The 24,549-nt window shown below is 43.5% G+C and overlaps 1 protein-coding gene across 7 annotated transcripts in view; it reads right to left on the reverse strand.

The window, feature by feature from the left end:
- Positions 1-24,549, reverse strand: part of LOC126161915 (uncharacterized) — a 103,317-nt gene that overhangs the window by 75,722 nt on the left and 3,046 nt on the right. For 2 of the 7 annotated variants that reach the window (XM_049918081.1, XM_049918080.1), the window contains exons 2-4: positions 6,192-6,261; positions 5,981-6,076; positions 5,712-5,882 (exon numbers count right to left, since the gene is read on the reverse strand). The exons of the other annotated variants lie outside the window; for them this stretch is intronic. The gene's annotated coding sequence lies outside the window, so the exon portion shown is untranslated. The remainder of the gene's footprint in view (positions 1-5,711; positions 5,883-5,980; positions 6,077-6,191; positions 6,262-24,549) is intronic. 7 annotated transcript variants of the gene reach the window in all.

A 24,549-nucleotide genomic window follows, 5' to 3' on the forward strand; every position in this document is an offset into this window, starting at 1 on the left:
GGGACTTGTACAGAGATACATGGGAAAAAGGGATAGGACAGCAAACTATCGCTGAAGTGTAAGAAGAATTGCCTCCTACCGATCCACAAGTGTATAACTGCTGAGGAACTTTTAGACAGATACATGGTAAGAAGGGATAGGGCAGAAATCTATCACCGAAGTGTAAGAAGACCAACACACACTACCACAACTGATGGTAAACGCTTCACTGCTCGAATTAAACATCAAAATTGTCTTGAAAAAATACCACTCATAAACAAAAGATCATAAAGCAAAACATGCACTGCGAATTGAGTAAAATCATTTTAATAACATAAACACCACAAAAACAAACCCCAAAAGATCTCTCCAGATGAGAGTGGCAGCAGCTGCAAGTGAGTTCACCTTGATCTGCGGATACAAACAAACCAGCTGAGAAAAGTTTTATCTCACCTCCTACCTCCCCTCCTCCCTCCCTCTCCTCATCCTTTAAGTAGAGATAGCGATTTTCCAGGGCTTGTCTATCCTGTCGCTGATGGTACACAAAGAGATCCACTTGGCAGTAGCGATACACTGTTCCCAGTCTGCAGAAATCAGTCACAGATGGGCAAAAGACTCAACAACAGGACGCTTCCAGCAAGCCATTAAGCGTATTTCTCAGAAAGACTGCCCTTCCTAGAATAATGCGACATATCTGACTATCTGTCACAGATGAAGAACTCAATGGGCAACAGCAGCATGTTTTCAAACGTTGTGAAAGTGCCACTATCTGAAAGTGGTCCTTGGCTAAGTAAAATCAGGCTCATATAGAAAAAAAACATTGAAATAATATGTCCTGTGTAAATGAAATACTATTTTTTTTTTCGGCGGCGAACTTACTCAAACTACGGATGGCGTCATCTCCTGAGTTGGAGATCACCCAATGTCTTCAGATTGAAAGACAGACAAGTCTTTCGAAGCACAATCTGCGATTATTATAAAATCTTCTACACCAGCAAAATTTTCCAATTTATTTTCATTATCTCTAAAACTACACACTTCAAAAAAAGTTTTGCATCACCCTGGTTCCCAGAACTCCTGAAAATAGACGTTGACTGTGGATATTGTATCAAAAACACAGTCCCTTTGACTGTTCAGAGATGTCACTAAACCCAGCGAAAGATGTAAAAAACCATGCATGAGCAGCGCCTATTAGACGGAGGGGGTTCGACAGCCGATCAGTTCCAGTCATTCCACCAGGAAGGAGGTACACGGCTCATATTGTCTGTAGTTCAACCATGCCTAGACGGTCAACACCGCTGTTTGATCGCATCCGCATTGTTACTTTGTGCCAGGAAGGGCTCTCAACAAGGGAAGTGTCCAGGAGTCTGGGAGTGAACCAAAGCGATGTATTTCGTACATGGAGGACATACAGAGAGACACGAACTGTCAATGACATGCCTCGCTCAGGCCGCCCAAGGGCTGCTACTGCAGTGCATGACCGCTACCTACAGATTATGACTCGGGGGAACAGTAACGCCAGCTTATGCTGAATAGTGCTTTTCGTGCAGCTGCAGGACGTCGTGTTATGGCTCAAAATGAGCACAGTGGGCTGTATGATTCGAAACTTCACGCCCGAAGTCCGTGGCGAGGTCCATCTTTGCAACCATGACACCATGCAGCACGGTACAGATGGGCTTAACAACATGCTGAATGGACTGCTCAGGATTGGCATCACTTTCTCTTTACCGATGAGTGTCACATATGCCTTCAACCAGACAATCGTCAGATATGTATGTGTTTGGAGGCAACCCGGTCAGGCTGAACGCCTACACACTGTCCAGCACGTGCAGCAAGGTGGAAGTTCCCTGCTATTTGGTGTGACATTATGTGCGGCCGACGTATGCCGCTGGTGGTCGTGGAAGGCGCCGTAACGGCTGTACGATGATACGTGAATGCCATCCTCCGATCGATAGTGCAACGATATCGGCAGCATATTGGCGAGTCATTCGTCTTCGTGGGCGACAATTCGCGCCACCATCTTGCACATCTTGTGAACTACTTCCTTCAGGATAACGACATCGTTCGATTAGAGTGGCCAGCGTCTTCTCCAGACACGAACCCTATCGAACATGCCTGGGACAGATTGAAAAGGGCTGTTTATGGAAGACGTGACCCACCAACCACTCTGTGGGATGTACGCCGAATCGCCATAGAGGAGTAGAGAATCTGGACCAACATTGCCTTGATGAACTTGTGGATAGTATGCCACGACGAATATAGGCATGCATGAATGCAAGAGGACGTGCTACTGAGTATTATAGGTACTGGTGTGTACAGCAATCTGGACCACCACCTCTGAAGGTCTCGCTGTATGGTGGTACAGCATGCAATGTGTGGTTTTCATGAGCAATAAAAAGGGCAGAAACGATGTTTATGTTGATATCTATTCCAATTTTCTGTACAGGTTCCGCAACTCTCGGAACAGAGGTGATGCAAAACTTTTTTTGATGTACACTCCTGGAAATTGAAATAAGAACACCGTGAATTCATTGTCCCAGGAAGGGGAAACTTTATTGACACATTCCTGGGGTCAGATACATCACATGATCACACTGACAGAACCACAGGCACATAGACACAGGCAACAGAGCATGCACAATGTCGGCACTAGTACAGTGTATATCCACCTTTCGCAGCAATGCAGGCTGCTATTCTCCCATGGAGACGATCGTAGAGATGCTGGATGTAGTCCTGTGGAACGGCTTGCCATGCCATTTCCACCTGGCGCCTCAGTTGGACCAGCGTTCGTGCTGGACGTGCAGACCGCGTGAGATGACGCTTCATCCAGTCCCAAACATGCTCAATGGGGGACAGATCCGGAGATCTTGCTGGCCAGGGTAGTTGACTTACACCTTCTAGAGCACGTTGGGTGGCACGGGATACATGCGGACGTGCATTGTCCTGTTGGAACAGCAAGTTCCCTTGCCGGTCTAGGAATGGTAGAACAATGGGTTCGATGACGGTTTGGATGGACCGTGCACTATTCAGTGTCCCCTCGATGATCACCAGTGGTGTACGGCCAGTGTAGGAGATCGCTCCCCACACCATGATGCCGGGTGTTGGCCCTGTGTGCCTCGGTCGTATGCAGTCCTGATTGTGGCGCTCACCTGCACGGCGCCAAACACGCATACGACCATCATTGGCACCAAGGCAGAAGCGACTCTCAACGTTGAAGACGACACGTCTCCATTCGTCCCTCCATTCACGCCTGTCGCGACACCATTGGAGGCGGGCTGCACGATGTTGGGGCGTGAGCGGAAGACGGCCTAACGGTGTGCGGGACCGTAGCCCAGCTTCATGGAGACGGTTGCGAATGGTCCTCGCCGATACCCAAGGAGCAACAGTGTCCCTAATTTGCTGGGAAGTGGCGGTGCGGTCCCCTACGGCACTGCGTAGGATCCTACGGTCTTGGCATGCATCCGTGCGTCGCTGCGGTCCGGTCCCAGGTCGATGGGCACGTGCACCTTCCGCCGACCACTGGCGACAACATCGATGTACTGTGGAGACCTCACGCCCCACGTGTTGAGCAATTCGGCGGTACGTCCACCCGGCCTCCCGCATGCCCACTATACGCCCTCGCTCAAAGTCCGTCAACTGCACATACGGTTCACGTCCACGCTGTCGCGGCATGCTACCAGTGTTAAAGACTGCGATGGAGCTCCGTATGCCACGGCAAACTGGCTGACACTGACGGCGGCGGTGCACAAATGCTGCGCAGCTAGCGCCATTCGACGGCCAACACCACGGTTCCTGGTGTGTCCGCTGTGCCGTGCGTGTGATCATTGCTTGTACAGCCCTCTCGCAGTGTCCGGAGCAAGTATGGTGGGTCTGACACACCGGTGTCAATGTGTTCTTTTTTCCATTTCCAGGAGTGTATTTTAACATCATCATCATCATCTTACAATATTATACTCAGCCTTGGTGCCAATGGTGGTGAGGCTGATCTGGTGGAGTTTAATATCACCAGTACTAGTGACCATTAGTGGGGACAATCATCAAGTGGCAACATGTACCACATCAGTGGTGGTGAGAGTGAGGCCACCTTGGTGAGTCAGGTGACCGGTGACCGGTGGACTGTCTGGTACACCACCTCCATATAATAATTAACTGAAATTAGCTCCATAACACAGAAATTTGATCACTTCACATGTCCTGCATGTAGCCCCTTCTGAATTCGGCCTTCGGCTTTAGTAACGTTTTTACAGCAGATACCTGTTCATAACAACCTCTACATGTCAATATCACACATGTTACACGTATGACTATTACACCAAGTTATAGCAACTCACATGTAATTTCCAAAGGATAGAAAGAAGATGAAGCTCGGCCCTGTAGGCTTGTGATCTCATACTAAGTCTGTGATACAGATCCTCAGTCCTCATTATGCTGTAGAACAAGCCACCTCTGTATTTTCTTAACTCACAGCACCCATTAAAAAATCCTCAGCTACAATGTATTTCCCTGGTTATAGCTTTTTCACTCCTGTCCCACTCTGTTCATTTTACCTCATGAGAAGCTGGACCCAGTCAGTTTATCACATCATCTAGTCATTATCTGTGTGTGTTTATACATTACCTTAACCAAAGCATAAATGAATTTCAAACTTACTCTCTCTATTAAGTTGCACTATCATCTGTTGTAGATTATCTGCACTAGAGGTTAACAGTATAGTGTTCTCAGGGAAAAACCAAAGATGATTCAACCATATTCCAAAAAACTATGTTCCTTCTTGATTTTTAAATGCATTCGTGAAACAGAACCATGCTTCTAGATCATGTTCGTAGGTTTGTATGAGTGGACAATGTTCACACACATGATTAAAGAACCATCACCTCACTGAATCACTCATCTGAGAGGTGAACTTATGCTCACCCACTGCGTTGACGTGATTATTTCTGCTTCTATACAATAGTGCAAATCAATGGATTATTGACATTTCGCATTCAGATGTACTAAGGGGAAAAAAGCAGCTTTAATTGACTACTATGCATGAAATACATACACAGAATGACAGTTGCTTATTCACAGTGCATCTGAGACTACCTTAGATATTGAAATATAAATTATGTAATTCTCAGTCATGAAATAATATTAACAGAGAAATTTGTTTCCATATTTGGTAATTCATAAAAATTGAGTTGTCTAGGTGGTTCTATTTACTATGCAATGAACACGCTTTGGGCATACATCGCTTCAACATCTCAGTTAGAACATTGGCTTCCCAGGTTTGTGACAGAAAACCATATATAGCAAGCACTGGGTAAATAATAATCGTTAATCACTCAATAGGTTACCATTCCTCAGAGCATTAAGAATTCAGATAACATCTTATTCATATGCACAGGGTTGACTTACTAACTTATCTGCTATAGCACTGAGAATGAATTCACCTGTAATAATTCCTCATTAAATTATGAACCTCTAGAAACTTTTCAGTACCATTGAACGAATCATTACACATTCAGAGGGGCACTCGAATCAAGCTATCAGATATGTGTGAGAATGAGCTACAGTGCAAGTCTACAGAGGTAATAAATAGTGGGATTAAGGACCTCTGGCACTCTAACTATTCAAACAGCTCTCTCAGTGAAATCAACATACAGCTCATCTGTATGATCAGTTGTATTTTAATCCTCACAGAACGCTGGCAAGATTAACATCTATAGTATTAAATACTGTTATGTACTCACATTCAACCAACTCCGCCTCCAACTCCTCCTCCTCCTTCTCCCTCTCGACTGTGTCGAGGAGGTAATTTACTTCACCCAAAATCTCGTTCTCTGCAGTGGTAAACACTGTGGTGTACTCACCTGCTGGGTCCCATTCCATCTCACAATCCACCACCATCTGTGGGAGCTGCCCTGCAGTTAGCAACGGAAAAATAAATTATACCACTGCACATTATTTATCCGAAATTATATCAGATGATTAAAGTTGCAACAGCAACTTGATCACATACCCCCATTAAATGCCATTGTGTCTGCAGTTGATTTTGTGTTTCCTTACCACATGAAAATATCCCTCTACATATATGCCTCCTCCTCTTCTGAGGATGCTGCGCAAAAAAGAAAATAGGAGCGTCACAATCACAGCCTTCCAAACAATACATGTATGTAAATGAATAAACACACAGAATTGCTGTTAATAATTATGGAGAAGGATAGACTTACACCAAATTCTCAGAGCCATGATGTGAACTGCTGACGACAATGTGGATAACTGCTTGAGCTGCGGAGGCGGCTGTTGACAAGAGAATAGCTGGTTTGAGGTGATAGGGTTGCAGGTCGATTACATCCCTACTGGACGAGCTGCCTTGGAATTACATGACTAGCTGTGGTTAGGGTGTCTGGACTGCTGGAATATGTCCTGAATGCATAACTTATGTCCTGTACCTTTATTACACCACTGGGATCCCTTTGTAATTAAAAAAAGGAAAAGAAAAACTACAGCAACAGTGCAGATTACAAGTCTTGTCTTCATCAACAGGAACACGTGCATAAAGATATTCGAGCGGGTACAGAGTTGTTGACTGCTGTCTACTGAATCGTTTGTGCATGCATCAAACACATGCATGACAGACCTTATTCGCCAAACCGAGAGTGATAATACTAAATGGTTATGACTGTTGAATATATACCAGACGATGTATTGTCCACGTGAACCATCAGTGTTCTGCTCCCTGCTCGTTCAATGACGTAATTAAAGCAAGGGGGTTTAAAAAGCAATATTTGCAGAATTGATTCTTATTTAGACAACGCAGGTGTTGAAATTGATAAAAAGAAAAGTGGGCGATTGGGTTGCTAACATGTAGAATGATAATCTGTAGTTAGGGGCTGCTGCAGTCCCGCTTACTTACCGTGAGAGCTAGTTGTAACTGAGGAGTGCTCCATAACCATTTAATTCACTCGATCAGAATGCCGATAATTTACAGAAGCAGTGAGAATAGTGTTGATCAACAGTGAAATTCTATAATTCACCAGTAATGTAGTGTGCTTTTGCATGAAGAAATCTCGGTGCAGTGTTTCTGTGGTGAATTCCTGTAGTAGATAATTTCACTGATGCATAAAAAGTTCTCGGTTTACTTGCCTAGAACTGATGTTGGAAATTTACGAGGTGTGACATTAAAGTAATGAGACCGATGTGAAAAAAATGTTGCTTACCGTTTTAGTCAAGTTAGTGTTGTCTCTTTCAAAGTATTTCCCTTTCGATTGCACACACTTTTTCCAGCGCTTCTGCCACTGATGGTAACATTTCTGAAACTCATCTTCTGTAATATCCTCCAAGACCCTCGTCACAGCTTTTTGGACATGTTGTGTTGTTTGAAAATGGTGTCCCTTGACCGACGTTTTGGCTCTTGGAAATAGAAAAAAGTCGCATGGAGCGATATCTGGTGAATAAGCTGGCTGTGGTAGTACTGAAATTTAAAAATTGTTGTAATGACAGAGCAGTATGGGATGGCGCATTATCATGATGCAGAATCCAATTATCAGCAATGTTGGCATGGACACAAAGAACTCTTTTACGAAGTCTTTCTAAACTTTCTTTGTAGTAATATTGGTTAACTGTTTGTCCAGGAGGCACCCACTCTTTATGAACAATTCCCTCGGAATCAAAGAAACACACAAGCATGTATTTCACTTTTGATTTTGACATCCGAGCTTTTTTTTTTTTTTTTTTGTCTGGGTGATCCCTTTGAGCACCATCGCGAACTTAGGCGTTTTGTCTCTGGATCGTACTGAAAAAACAACTTTCATCACCAGTGATAACATGGCTCAACAATTCTGGATTGATTTCCGTTTAGTCTAACAGATCGGCTGCCACATTTTTCCGTGTTTCTCGCTGTTGTGGTGTGAGATTTTTGAGGACTATTTTTGCACAAATCTTTCTCATACTAAGATCTTCAATTATTATTAGACGAACCGCTTCTCAATTGATGTTCAGTTGTTCTGCAATCATTTTCACGGATAATCTTCGATCAGATCGTACGAGTTCATGCACCCTGACCAAGTTGACATCTGTCCATGAGGTTGATGGTCGTCCACTGCGGTCTTCATTCTCAATATTCGTTCTGCCTTCATTAAACACTTTATGCCAATGAAAAACTTGAGCTCTTGACATAACTTCCTCTCCAAAAGCCTTCTGAAGCTTACCATACATTGTCGCGTTTTCACCCAATTTAACGCAAAAAGAAATGGTATACCGTTGGGCAATATTATGCAGTTCCATTTCCGTGACGAGAGACACAGACACGTATTAACTTATTACAGCACAACTCACAACTGAGCAGTTGCATCGATGTGCCGCTTGGACTAGAAGCAGCTTATAGAAAAAGGTCAAAGATATTGTGCCTACGCAAGCCTGCAGGGTTGCCACATCTTGCAAAGAAAATCATTCTCATTACTTTATTGTCGCACCTCGTATATACGTAAACGGATGGGTCTGAGTCCTTTACAATGTGCAGACACAGCTATTGTGTGTGTGTGTGTGTGTGTGTGTGTGACTCCAGACCACTGGAGGTGTGTGTTGTGTGTGTGTGTGTGTGTGTGTGTGTGTGTGTGTGTGTGACTCCAGACCACTGGAGTCTACAGCTCTGAGCATGGAGTCCCAGTTTCGATTCCTGCCAGGGTCAAGGATTTTCACCAGCCTCGGGATGAGTGGGTGTTTGTGTTGTCCTCATCATTTCATCATCATTCACGAAAGTGGCGACCACTAGAGAAGTGTTGTAACTACAAGAGAAATATTGTGACCCACTTTCAAAGCAGATAGTTGACAGAAAACATTTCTCCAATGTTAGAGTGGTTGCACTGTTTCAACCCAAGTATCAGCTATTGCAGGAGATATTATGTGATGTAGGTGGTGTTACATACACGACATACGGTGAAAGCAGTGATATCTTTCCACCTGAAAAAGCAAAGCCAAACACTGTCTTTATATTTGATGATGTTGCTGTCGAAAACTAAGGCCAAATTCGAAAATATTTCTGTTTCGGTCGTCATATGGGTGCTGATGTATTTTATCGCTAAACATATTCCAGAATCCCGAAACAGTTGGTTAGGGATAATGCAAACCGCATTATAGCCTTCAAACAAGACAATCTGAATTTAAAACACATTTACCAGGCACATGTCGAAACGGACATGTCGTTCAATGATTTTGTAAAGATATGTGGAGATTGCTGGAATCATTCACAGTATGTGTTTCTCATTATTGATAAAATAAGAAAACTGAGTGAGGGTAGGTACAGGCGAAACTTTCAAGAGTTTCTGCATATATAGCACGGTAAGAGAGTGTACACTGCACCATGGACAAATTCGCGCGTATGTGTAGCTCTCAACCCGAAAGAATGGGTGTACATAGACAGAACATTCGCCTGTATTGTTGTTGTTGTTGTGGTCTTCAGTCCTGAGACTGGTTTGATGCAGCTCTCCATGCTACTCTATCCTGTGCAAGCTTCTTCATCTCCCAGTATCTACTGCGACATATATCCTTCTGAATCTGCTTAGTGTATTCATCTCTTGGTCTCCCTCTACGATTTTTACCCTCCACACTGCCCTCCAATGCTAAATTTGTGATCCCTTGATGCCTCAAAACATGTCCTACCAACCGATCCCTTCTTCTAGTCAAGTTGTGCCACAAACTTCTCTTCTCCCCAATCCTATTCAATACCTCCTCATTAGTTATGTGATCTACCCACCTTATCTTCAGCATTCTTCTGTAGCACCACATTTCGAAAGCTTCTATTCTCTTCTTGTCCAAACTAGTTATCGTCCATGTTTCACTTCCATACATGGCTACACTCCATACAAATACTTTCAGAAACGACTTCCTGACACTTAAATCTATACTCGATGTTAACAAATTCCTCTTCTTGAGCAACGCTTTCCTTGCCATTGCCAGTCTACATTTTATATCCTCTCTACTTCGACCATCATCAGTTATTTTACTCCCTAAATAGCAAAACTCCTTTACTACTTTAAGTGTCTCATTTCCTAATCTAATTCCCTCAGCATCACCCGACTTAATTTGACTACATTCCATTATCCTCGTTTTGCTTTTGTTGATGTTCATCTTATATCCTCCTTTCAAGACACTGTCCATTCCGTTCAACTGCTCTTCCAAGTCCTTTGCTGTCTCTGACAGAATTGCAATGTCATCGGCGAACCTCAAAGTTTTTACTTCTTCTCCATGAATTTTAATACCTACTCCGAATTTTTCTTTTGTTTCCTTTACTGCTTGCTCAATATACAGATTGAATAACATCGGGGAGAGGCTACAACCCTGTCTTACTCCTTTCCCAACCACTGCTTCCCTTTCATGCCCCTCGACTCTTATAACTGCCATCTGGTTTCTGTACTAACTGTAAATAGCCTTTCGCTCCCTGTATTTTACCCCTGCCACCTTCAGAATTTGAAAGAGAGTATTCCAGTTAACATTGTCAAAAGCTTTCTCTAAGTCTACAAATGCTAGAAACGTAGGTTTGCCTTTTCTTAATCTTTCTTCTAAGATATTCGCCTGTATATGGATGCGAAAATTCAGGCTATTGTGCATATGTTGGAGGTATGCGCAGGGAACTAGAGACGTATTACCAGACTCTTCTGAGAATGGTGAATGCGTTAAATGAGTTAGTTAATGGACTCGGTAAGAAAGTAGCCGACTTAATTGAAAAGGTCGAGGCTATTGAGGGGAAAATAGATGTAGAGTTCCTTACTGTTGAGAAGGGGGAGCAGGTACATAGTAAGAGGAAGAAGAAAATGAGTGGGTATATAAAGTCTAACGCTGCGGAGATGTCTGATTAGTATACACTAAGATGTCAACGAAGCAGAAAGTGATTCAAGCGTGGAAAGCAGTTCGTGAGAAATTACGGTTGCTAAGGTTAGGGCATATGGTTCGACAGTAAACACTAAGAGAGACCTTTAAGCCGACAGCTCTCAGCAAAAACAAAAACACACGATAACGATGGTGTTGCCGTTGAAGAATACATTATCCGTCACGACCCTGGTCAGATAGATAGAACATTCAGCGTTAGCAGGGGAAGACCGTACATGTTGCGTACGCATCCTATAACTGTAACTGATGACACAATACAGATTGGTGATAGGCGGTTTGAGAGAACACCTGGCTTAATGAATCTTATTTTCCTAAGACCTACCAAAAAACCTATAAATTATTCAGTTACTGAGAGGGAAACATACTGATAAATACTGCACATGACTGATGTACATGAGATCGCGAAAAGCCTGAGCAACAAGAAATATAAAACCATTATAAAACCAATACTTGAAGGCGAAAATGGCAACAACAACAACAACAGCAGCGGCGGCGGCGGTGATGGTATTTACATTGAGCATAAAGCAGTGAACAATCGAATCCCGCAGTATATACACTCCTGGAAATGGAAAAAAGAACACATTGACACCGGTGTGTCAGACCCACCATACTTGCTCCGGACACTGCGAGAGGGCTGTACAAGCAATGATCACACGCACGGCACAGCGGACACACCAGGAACCGTGGTGTTGGCCGTCGAATGGCGCTAGCTGCGCAGCATTTGTGCACCGCCGCCGTCAGTGTCAGCCAGTTTTCTGTGGCATACGGAGCTCCATCGCAGTCTTTAACACTGGTAGCATGCCGCGACAGCGTGGACGTGAACCGTATGTGCAGTTGACGGACTTTGAGCGAGGACGTATAGTGGGCATGTGGGAGGCCGGGTGGACGTACCGCCGAATTGCTCAACACGTGGGGTGTGAGGTCTCCACAGTACATCGATGTTGTCGCCAGTGGTCGGCGGAAGGTGCACGTGCCCGTCGACCTGGGACCGGACCGCAGCGACGCACAGATGCACGCCAAGACCGTAGGATCCTACGCAGTGCCGTAGGGGACCACACCGCCACTTCCCAGCAAATTAGGGACACTGTTGCTCCTGGGGTATCGGCGAGGACCATTCGCAACCGTCTCCATGAAGCTGGGCTACGGTCCCGCACACCGTTAGGCCGTCTTCCGCTCACACCCCAACATCGTGCAGCCCGCCTCCAGTGGTGTCGCGACAGGCGTGAATGGAGGGACGAATGGAGACGTGTCGTCTTCAGCGATGAGAGTCGCTTCTGCCTTGGTGCCAATGATGGTCGTATGCGTGTTTGGCGCCGTGCAGGTGAGCGCCACAATCAGGACTGCATACGACCGAGGCACACAGGGCCAACACCCGGCATCATGGTGTGGGGAGCGATCTCCTACACTGGCCGTACACCACTGGTGATCGTCGAGGGGACACTGAATAGTGCACGGTACATCCAAACCGTCATCGAACCCATCGTTCTACCATTCCTAGACCGGCAAGGGAACTTGCTGTTCCAACAGGACAATGCACGTCCGCATGTATCCCGTGCCACCCAACGTGCTCTAGAAGGTGTAAGTCAACTACCCTGGCCAGCAAGATCTCCGGATCTGTCTCCCATTGAGCATGTTTGGGACTGGATGAAGCATCGTCTCACGCGGTCTGCACGTCCAGCACGAACGCTGGTCCAACTGAGGCGCCAGGTGGAAATGGCATGGCAAGCCGTTCCACAGGACTACATCCAGCATCTCTACGATCGTCTCCATGGGAGAATAACAGCCTGCATTGCTGCGAAAGGTGGATATACACTATACTAGTGCCGACATTGTGCATGCTCTGTTGCCTGTGTCTATGTGCCTGTGGTTCTGTCAGTGTGATCATGTGATGTAATTGACCCCAGGAATGTGTCAATAAAGTTTCCCCTTCCTGGGACAATGAATTCACGGTGTTCTTATTTCCATTTCCAGGAGTGTATATTCTGACGACCGCAACGGCTCATGGCATCAGCTGCTGTAGGTAATACAGCTTATTCGAATGAGGTTGTTTCAATAACCTCTGAACTTAGAGAGAGAGATATCATCGAATAAATATGGAGACAGTAATTCGTGAACTGCACAAACGAGCACGCAAGACATACCCTCGTAGGCATGTTGTGATTAAAGGTTTGGATGACTTGTGGCAAGCTGATCTTGTAGATAGGAGGGAATATTCACGTCACAATAATGGACTCAAATATATTTTAATGCTTATTGATACATACTCCAAATTTGCTTGGGAGTTACCTGTTAAAACAAAAACTGGTAGAAATGTCGCGGATGTTTTTGAGCGTTTGCTACAGACATCGACGAATCAATGCCCAGACAACATCCAAACCGATCACGGCGAAGAGTTTCACAACAGGTATTTCAAGACCGTGATACACCAGTATGGAATACATCACTACTCAACATTCACTCACCTGCAGGCAAGTGTCGTGGAACGTCTGAACAGAACAATAAAATGTCGAATGTGGATACATTTTAACTTTCGAAGTTCATACAAATGGACAGATATCCTCCCTGAAATAATTGCTCAGTATAATCGAACCAAACATACCACAATAAAAATGAGACCAATCGATGTTCGTGATAATGGACTCATGGATACGGTGTACTATCGCATTAAAATGCTAGATTCACGCTGACAGAAATTTAGATGCGGTGTATTATCGCATTAAAATGCTGGATTCACGCTGACACAAATTTAATGTAGATGATTTGGTATGTATCTCAAAACACAAGACAGCATTTCAGAAATCATACTTACCGAACTGGTCAACAGAGACATTTACAGTTTCAAAAGTGCAAAGACGCATACTAGAACTTATATATTGAAGGATAGTAAAGGTGAAGAAATTGCAGGCTGCTTCTACACCGAGGAGTTGCAGAAAAGCTCAGAACCGCATGTTTTTCTCGTGGTGAGAGTCATAAGACGTCATGGAAATAAAGCACTAGTCAAATGGCTTGGTTTTCCTGCCACACAAAACAGTTGGATTGATTCCGACGATTTGCTATATAATGGGGGCGCATAGTTCACAACCATCACATAGCATACCATGCATGCTAGGAGACACATTAGAGGAGGTGGTATACTAGACAAACTGCCAGTGGAATTACACATCCCTGGGCATAACTACTGTGGACCTGGGACAAAGCTTCAGAAATGCTTGGCACGAGGTGATAAGGGGGTTAATCTGCTCGACGAAGCGTGTATACATGAAATTGCATACGCTGCAAATAAAGATCTATCAAGTCGTCACATTGCAGATAGGATTTTAGCTGATAAGGCTAAGGCAATACGGAGAAGAAAAGATATTGGTATAAGTCAACGCATCGCAGCATTTGCTGTTGATAAAACCATGCAAGGAAAAATTAAGTTGGGTTTAGGAGTGACGAATTTCAAGAGAGTTATGAATGAAGTAGGACAAGGGCGGGAAGCAGAACTATTTGGAGAACTGTATCCTGACGGCGATGTATGCAGCTAAAAACGCAATGAAGCAGAAAGACGCGGGGAAGAAGAAAAGAGGATAGGTTAAAGCACCTAGAGTTCTTCCAATACCAAAGATATCTGGCAGTTTTCTTTCATTTCTTATAACAGCCCTCTACGCACTCTCGGCGGTAGGTTCCCTCGCTGGTGGTGCTGTAGCTATCGCTCGAACGGTCAAGAACGCACAAAACTCCCAAGCCCAGTTAGAAGAGGCAAGAAGACATAAACCCATGGTGGAAGCCACAGTCATCGGAAAAGGACTATACTTGAAACTGAACAGGAAAGGGCTTGGTCTAATCATAAATTTTTAAAAATCACATTAGCTGTACTACCAGATCGACTTCTCACAAATACTGATCTTCTTAAGTTTGTTAGAAACAAATTCAGCATACTAAGATTCCCTGGTGCGTTTATGCGGGATTCATTACTGAAGACTATGTGGAAAACCGGTGAATGTGGCATTGTGAATTTACCCGCATCCACTGGGTATCATATGTTATGAAAAATGTTGATACCGCCTACTATTTCGACTCATTTGGTGACCTGCAACTGCCAGAAGAATTACAACAATACTTCACTCACAGAAGATGTGTGTTCTACAATTATCGGCGCTATCAGGACTTTAATACACACCTCTGTGGACATCTATGCATCACGTTTCTCTTGACGTTTGCAAAGAAAAAGAAACATGCTATATAAGGAGGAGCTTTAAACATTCCTTCATCAGTTGAGGTTCAGATGCACTTTGGTGTTAAAAGAACGATCATCTGTACTGCGTGCAAATTACTTGCCGCCACTTGATTTGAGCATTGGTGAATGGAGTATTGCATTGATTGGACTGGAGACATACAACAGCATCCCAGATATCACTCAGACTAACAACAAACTGCATCTGGATATTAATGGTGAAAAAGATATTGTGGAAATAGAACTGGGTTCATAAGATATCTCTAAGTTTGCTGCTGTTCAAGACCTGGAATTCTATGGGTGTCCTTCTCTCCAATGTGTCTGCTTATGAAAATGTAAAATTTCTTTTAAGTTGGATCAGAAATAAATTAATATTTACCTCACAATCTCTGTGTTATTTTTTCTCAACCCTGCTCCCGCTGTGACGGTGTACAGTTTTGTAACCACATGCTATGTCTGTTGTCTTCTTGAAGGACAGGAGATATAATTTTAGATATGTCTGGTATATATCTTTGGAAGCAGACATGGTCACATGCCTCCTGCTCCCATATTCAATTCGTGCTGCATGATAGGCATAATCCTACGCAACCATTATATATATTTTGTTATATCCCATCTTAAACTTCACCTCCTTAATAGCACTCATCTTCAGCAAAAATTAATGTCATGTGAGACGGTGTTCCACACCAGCAGCAGCAGCAGCAGCAGTGTGACAGGTAAATTCGGTGACGATCACTAGGAAGAATGCACCCTGTGTTATTCTGGGAAGCACTGGAGCATCTATCTCGGCACTTAACCTGAACCACAGCTATGCGTCATCGTGCCAGCAACGGTATCTAGCTGAACACGTGTTTTGACAGAAATTTCTCGGGTGTCATGTATGAAAGACATGTCACCGCCTCATCCTTGCGGGACCCAAACTGACTCCTACGTGTCGTTTGGCAGCTGACGGCAGCAGCAATATCAGGCATTGAGTGGAGGGTTGTGTTTTTTACTAGCAATCTTTTGTTTAAACTGTATTCCATCGATTTCACCGACCAATAGGATGCTGTGAATTAAAAAAACTAGCCCATACATGTGAAAAATATGGATTTAATTAATTTGCATAATTTTTATATACATGGTGTTAGCTATACTGTAGTTAAGGGTGTGTGTGTAGCAGAACAGCAGGTTAAGTGCAGAACACTAGATTAATTTGCACAATTTTATGTAAAACACAGAACAATAGTTTAAGGGGGTGGGTAACAAAGAAGAAATAGCGATCAAAAGCATGTGAAATTCGAAAAGTGTACCAGAAAATGGTGGGAGGACATAACTAATTACTTAATTTGGCATCAAAGGTGGTACAATAGTTTAAGGAAATGGGGGTGACATGGAAAACCACTTAACAGAACAATAGGTTAAGTAAGACTTATGTCCATCCTATCCAGCACAGGCTGAGTCCTGTTCCAGCCAATTCCTGGGAAGAGGAGGTGGTCGGATGACTTAGGTTAGTGGAGGTAGCCCAAGTGCCCTTTTTTCCCAGCATTTTCTTAGGTTAATGAAGGTAGCTGTGATATGTTGCATTGTCCTGATGGAACGTGAACTTCCCGCCATTTTCTATGGGAGGAGAGGAGAGGGGGGGATTTACCAGTGGGTGAGATGTTAATTAATAGATCAATTTCATTAAGTGGTCAATCAAATTGGTAAGTGTGAGAGGAACTATTCCAATAACTCAGACCTGAAAGTGTACCTGTAGCAGCAAGGGGGGCGGGAGGGGGCAATAGCATAAGTGCCTGTTAATCAAAAGGAAATGGGGGTGATATGGAAAACCACTTAACAGAATAACAAGTTAAGTACCTGTCAATCAAAGGAGAACAATAGGTTAAGTACCTGTCAATCAAAGGAGAACAATACATTTTCCCTGAGTGTATACCTGCCCCTACTGTAGGCAACCCGTGCCAACAAAATGCGCCACAAAATAGTTTGTCCCCCTACTGCTGGACCCCCTTCAATGCTGCTCATGCATGGTTGTCCACATCTTTGGGCAGGTGTAGTTTAGTGACATCTCTGAACAGTCAAAGGGACTGTGTCTGTGATACAATATCCACAGTCAATGTCTATCTTCAGGGGTTCTGGGAACTGGGGTGATGCAAAACTTTTTTTGCTGTGCATATCTTGAACAATACATCGGACATTTTTCTGAAGATGCAAACAAAATTGACTGTTCGGTACAACTGCTGATGATGTAAAAGAGACATCTACGTAAGAAAGCAGTGAAGAAGAAGGTTGTCTCAAAAGCAGTTATGACTCTGAAACGTTTCTTGCTCTGCCAAAATAAGGCGTCAGTGAAAGAACCTCTTGGAACATTTTCACAATAATGTTTAATAACGACAGAGTCCCATGAAGTGAATCCTCAGCATTCTAACTCTAGGATGAGCATTGGCGGATACAGAAAAACATCAAAGGTTCAAAATGGTTCAAATGGCTCTGAGCACTATGGGACTCAACATCTTAGGTCATAAGTCCCCTAGAACTTAGAACTACTTAAACCTAACTAACCTAAGGACATCACACACACCCATGCCCGAGGCAGGATTCTAACCTGCGACCGTAGCAGCCTCGCGGTTCCGGACTGCAGCGCCAGAACCGCACGGACACCACGGCCGGCAAACATCAAAGGGGCTGGGGCGCTAAAGATATCTTGAACTACCTTTACTTTTACCATAATAATAAATAATCAAGTCACATGCAAAGTTACGGAAGTTTTATTTAAATTTATTCTTTCTACATATCGAAGGTTCTCTGTACAAGAAATCAGTAAAATATTCGCGACTTTTCTCGAACTAATGCCAGACAGAATAACGTATCGAGATTACTAGAATGGCCGCGATTTTTCACGTACTTATGTGTTAGTCATCTATGTGCGAGACAGAAACGTATAACATACGATGACGCGGACGCGCGTGCTACATAGGAAAGTACAGCTACTCGATAACTCGATTCAGTCGAGTCGACTGGCGAAAGAAACGAACGAGTAGCGTGCAGACTGACGGGCGGTGGCGGCGCGGTTGGCAAATGCGGGCGGTACTTTTGAAATATTGCTCAAAACGTGATTCATCTGGAAGGCCACCTGCCCGGAGTGCAAATTCCAGTCTGCATTGCCGATGAATAGCAGTCAGCAAGGCAGCATGAACCAAGCGCCTGCTGCGGAGGCCAATACGCAGCAAGGTTCGCTGAATAGCCGCTGAGGAGACAATGTTGGTAGACCCTTGGCTCATCTGGGCAGTCAGTTGCTCTACAGTTGCACGTCTATTCGCTCGTATACTTCTCCGTAGCCATCATTCACCCCTGTCATCAATGGCCCGTGTTGCACCACATTGCCTTGACATCAGTTTTGGACAGCATCATTTTGCATTCACAGTATATAAGGGGCGTTCAAAAAGAAACGAGCCGGAGGCATAATTACAGAAACCAGTACCTGTAAGTTACAAGTATTGACCCTGGCTGTTGAGACTGTCCCACTGTGACACAAGGCGGTGAATGGCTGCCTCATAAAATTCCCGGGGCTGCGTTGTGAACCAGTTCCGCACGTAAAGCTGGACATCGTCGTCCGAGGTGAACCGTTTGCCCCTCAGAGCCTTTTTAAGGGGGCCAAAATTGGCGTAATCACGGGGAGAGAGAACTGGGCTGTATGGAGGGTGGCCGAGAAATTTGAATTTCTGCAGGAGTGCCACCACTGTGCTGGCCGTATGAGTCTTTCCATTGTCGTGGAGCACAATGACCCCACGGGTGAGATTGCCCGGTCGCTCCGATTTGATCGCTTGGCGGAGGATGGTCTAGGTTTGCGAGTAACGCTGGGAATTCACTGTTGTCCAGTGCTGCAGGAAGTGGATCAGAAGGGGGCCATCTTGGTCAAAGAAGAACGTCAGCACAGGGGCAAACGATTCACCTTGGACGACGACGTCCACTGTACGTGCGGAACTGCTTAATATGTCAGGACCAGGAATTTTACGATACAGCCATTCACTGTCTTGTGTCACAGTAGGACAAGTGTCTCAACAACTGGGGTCAATACTTCTAACACACAGGTACTGGTTTCTGTAATTATGCCCCTTATACTTTAACCATGGAGGCACGCAAACCGGTCACAAACTTACCCGTTTCAGAAATGCTTCCAACCTTGGCCCGAAATCCAATGATCATCCCGTTTTGGACGTCAGGGAAATCGCTCCGTTTCCGCATTACAACGACTGCACGCTTTTCCGCGTCTCCCCGACATGCTTTATAACCCTCCACTGCTAGTGCTGCCACCTGCCGTCTGTGCGTGGTTATTGTACGTTGACGGGGAACACAGGCGGTGGTCACATAATGTGACTGCACCGTGTATGATAGTATAGAGTATCAAGCGAAATTTGCGATTGGATTGAGACCTTCTTGGTAAGGACGTCACTGAATGTTGTCTTGGATCGAGAGTTATAGGCAGATACAATAGTAACTTTAGGTGGCGCAAGCTTTGATGTTCATATTGTAAATCAATGGTCTCACAGACAATAACAGCAATAATGTCAGACTTTTCACAAGTGATGCAGTTGTCAGTAATGGAAGTAGGGGTGGAAAAAGCTGCAAAAAACATTCAGTGAGACGTTGACAAGATTTCAAAGTAGTGTAAAGGTTGGCAGTATCCATTAAATGTTCAGAACTGCGAAGTTTTACACTGCACAAAACGAAAAAAAACATAGTATCCTATAACTACTTTATCGATGGGTCACAGATCAGTCAGTTAATTTCTACACCTGAGTGTAACAATTTGTAAGAATATGAAATGGAACGATCACAGAGGCTCAGTCGTAGGTAAAGCAGGTGGCAGGTGTCGGTTGATTTGTAGAATACTGGAGAAATGCAATCAGTCTACTCAGAAGACTGAAAGTATCATCTGTTAAATATAAGCTAGCATATCAGCTCCGCAGGCACGAAACTGTAGAAACTGACAGACATCGGGAGGCTTCGGCCGGTAGTCATTTATTTCTGGCTGCAGCCGGCGATCGCGTGGCAGTCAACGTGGTAAACACGTCAACACAGAAGACGATTTCTATATTGATTATGAACTTCATGTATGAGCAATCTTTTCTCCGTGTGCGACTTCCATTTCCGTGCAAGCCCCCTCTCCCCACCCGGCACACAAACGACGGACAGCAGCGAAACGTCGCCATCGGTCGTCCCCGAGACCCCGCCACTCGAGCGATTTGTCGATCAATTTCAACCAGTATTATAAACGCCACTCTATCTAAAATTCTGATATGGAAAATAAACTGCCGTGTTTATCACAAATCCCTCCAAGACATAAATTTAAAATCTTGGAATTTCAATTTATTAAAGTCGTTTTGAAACGCTCTCCTTGGGCACTGTAGGTTAATTAACAGAATATATCAAATGTTTCACTGACGCCAAGTGAGCTGTGTTCGTCTTTCCAGAGTGCTAATACAATTCCTTTCTCATTTATTAGTGTTATAATTTAATTGCGGGCATTTAGAAAATTTGTTTTGCAATCTCGATGTGTCTATAGAAACGTTGTTAGTAGGAATACTGCTGCTATCCACGACTCTTGTAATAAATTGCATGAGGGAAAGTTACATTATACGAAATGACAATATAGTTGTAAACGTGAGTATAGCTGTATAACAGATTTGCCCCAATATATATACATTAAAATGTCCACTTACGGTTACGGAACATCATCTTATTTAGAAGTTAAAAACCTTAATAATGTGTGTAGTTGTTGCGCAAATAACTCAAAATCGTCAGATGGAGCCCAATCCATCGTGACTAAGAACTTCCCATCAATTCTACTACAACAGTACAAGCTTCAAAATACAAATTACTGCAAAATCGGAGGGTCTCAGTGTTTTCATGTTTGCATTACTTCTTAATGCAGTGGTTTCCAACCTTTCTTAGACCATTACCCCTGAGTGTAAAATTAGCTAGTACCCTGCCCTCTCCACCTCCGTCCCCCACTTTATCACCAACTTTAGCACATAACTAAACTGCAATGAAAGACTTTTCTTGGAACACTTTTATTTTTAAAATAAAGATGAATGATATTTAGTTTGTGTGTGTTAGAGTGAATGACGAAGGAATTCGTGGTACATCGCAAGTGCTAACTACAACTCCTTCTCAGATAAAGCCAACTATTCACAGTGAGGGTGGGCACTTGTTACAAAACATACTTCCCCTGCATTACTCCTCTCCATTGCGCCACTTGCTTGATCTGTACAATGCAACCCCATTTAAAATCAAACAGTTTCAGATGAGTGCACTAAACTTATTGTTTGTAAATCACTTGATTGCTGCACCCCGTACTTCTGATACGGCAGAAACAGGACGACTTCAGGCTGTTAATTCTTTGTGTCTAATCACACTAATAACAATGATAATAATACTAACACTGTGTAGAGCTCTATAGTAGCCCTTATGTAGTTACTGCTATGTCGTACTGCCAAGTAATTCATTTATGCGTCTCGAATCGAGTAATGAAGCAATTTCTAGACTACTGTAGTTAGTAAGCACAACTTGGAGAAGATATTTTCTCCAGATATTTAGCATTTGTTACGTAGATGTCTCACTGAGAAAAGTAATTGTTGATAACTTATATAATCAATACTAGAGTCTTACCGAATTACGATAATAGTAATGATATTTTGAAAATAACTAAAACAGAAACGAATCGTTTAGTTTTTACCCCTCAGGAGATTGGGAATCACTGCGTTAATGTAAACGGCGACTCCGGCTTCAACTCCACTTCTCAGAGTTGTTTGTGATCCAGTAATACTATAAATTTTAATAAAAAGTTCTTGCTCAATGAGGGCAAAGCGAAACGAAACAAAACTGTACAGCCATGCTTAATAACTAGCCAATGAGTCGCGGCCAGGTAGCCAGACCGCCAGTATTTCGCATGCAATTCACAAACATAGCATGAGAGTTCCAAGAGACCGCACGCCATGGCAACGGATCGCTGCGATCCGTCGCTCGGGCCTTTTGCCTTTAACCCACTGTATAGAAAGGAAGGTATCGCAAACGATTACAGGTTTGTTTGACTCATGGGAGAGCGTCACGGAATTGCTGAAAGAAGTAAGCTGTCAAACACCTGAAAACAGACTGGAATCTCCAGTAAGTTTCAAGAACCAACTTCAAGTGATGAATTTAGAAATATTCGACAGTCTGTTGCATATAGCTCTCACGAATGTTAGATCGCTCACGGGGCGCACAGAAGCATTTAAGCGATCATTGTCCCTCGTTTCATACGTCAATTGAACGAGATGAAGCCCTAATAACTGGTGCATGGGAAGTGCCCACTGCTATCCGCTTCACCGTGGTTTGGAGAATAATGACGTACGTGTAGGTGTTAGTTTGAATCAAATAAAAAAGATACCATTACTGTAGGCGTTACCAAATCTACGATTCAAGCTGCCAGCCTCGTGCTGCCAAATGGCAAATGGCCCAGCATGTTAATTTGTTACGGTGTTCTAACCACTATTTGCGAACTTAATTTACAGCTCTCATAATAAATATTCTGCATTGCGTGACAAGTAGTTTGAACTATTCTTTTTTCATACACTGTTCAATGTTGTTGTGAAACAAGCGACGTTCTTTTTTTTCCCCTGGTATTTTTACGAGTGTAATCGTGCCCGTGGCCATCCTCACGTGCTTGATGCAGCGCCCTTCACGGGTTCTCTATTCTTTCGTCTGTTTTGCTATATGGTGTCACCCAATTAACTTCAACAAGGGATCCTCTCCTCACTGCTTATTCTATCAACGCGTTCTTTTCTCTATCGTTGAAGATGCCAGACCACAATCTAAATGCTTTGCAAAAGTTAAATAAAAATGTTCAAATGTGTGTGAATTTCTAAGGAACCAAACTGCTTAGGTCATCGGTCCCTAGACTTACACATTACTTAAAATAACTTATGCGAAGAACAACACACACACCCATGCCCGTGGAAGGACTCGAACCTCCGGCGGGCAGGAAGGGGGTGGGGGGGAAGGGGGCGCAACGTTAAATACCTTGCAACACAGCTCAATAGCTGAGAGGATTTACGTCGGTACTGAATAGGTCATTCGAAATAAATTGGTCACTTGTCCAAAAAAAATTTATATTGATGAGTTTCGGACGCACGCCATCTTTAGAACGTCATATAATATAGACATCATACGAGGTATAGAGTCACATGCGCCCATGACTCCTTCATCAGTTGATGATGATGATGATGATGGACGCATGTGACTCTATACTTCGTATGAAGATTTTTTATGTGATATTCTCAAGATGGGATGTGCCCAAAACGTGGCAATATAAAAAATTTTGAACAAGTGAACATTTTATTTCTAGCGATATATTCAGCATTGACCACTATCTTTATTCGCCTCTTAACACTAAGAGTGCTAAATTCCAGTCACATTTTCAAGCATACGGTCCCAATATGAGTAATTCTACACTTGATTAATTTGCAGTAACTTATAAGCAGGTTTAAAGAGAAATGTGGAATCAATTAGTTACCGTAGATCTATATGGCAAGCGTGTAAATGTCTAAGTATTTTTTTTTAATAAATGTGTGTAACTTGCTCAAATTGCATGTTTCATGCTGTAATTGCGAATATAATTTACGGAAATTTCTCGTAATACGACATATTTCCGCTGACAAGGAAATATCACCAACGTCACTTCGTACTTTAAGGAGAAAAAGCGCAGTTGCAAGATATCAGTCCCAACAAACGATTCTTGTCTCATAATTAAGATAGTACGCAGTTATGACCTTCTGAATGTATAGCCTTTAAACTTTGCGCGCGCTCCACTGCAGCCGCCTTAAGCCCCAGCAATTTACTGTACAGGAGAGAGGCAACCAGCGCAGTCCAATTCGCGGAATGTTGAAATCGAGGGCAGATTAGAGACGAGGGAAAAACTTCTGCCGAAAGTGTTTTAAAACCTTGTTCCCCCCACGTATACGTTCAATACGACGCCTCAAAAGCAGTATGAATAAACCTAAAGAACCGAAGAATTATTTAGAGTTAATGATTTTCGATTTTATCATGCCAATCGCTTTAAAGAAAAACGCAACTTCTTCACTTTAGCAGTTTCAATTTTTAGTACAAAGAAAACACCGCACAACAGCCATGTTAATAATTAAATGGCGCTACGCTACTCATTTAACGACACACTCATTCAGTCCATTAATTCATAGTGCATTTGCGAATCGCAACGTAAAAGTGTTCAAATATCTCTGGCATCAGCTACAGGCTGGAAACCGCGCACTTTGACACAATGAACAAAGCACTGTCGTTGTGTCGCAAGTTGGTTCACCGGCATTGTGAACACGAACCTCTAAATACCCACTTCGCCAGACAGTACTGTGCATTCTGGCATTAAACGGCTGCAGTGGGGTGGACCAAGTGACAAACAACCCCCGTGCTTGAAGTATGATGGCTGTATACTCAGGTCATAACAGCTTACA

Source organism: Schistocerca cancellata, chromosome 2 (genome assembly GCF_023864275.1).
Source record: "Schistocerca cancellata isolate TAMUIC-IGC-003103 chromosome 2, iqSchCanc2.1, whole genome shotgun sequence".
Taxonomy (NCBI): domain Eukaryota; kingdom Metazoa; phylum Arthropoda; class Insecta; order Orthoptera; family Acrididae; genus Schistocerca; species Schistocerca cancellata.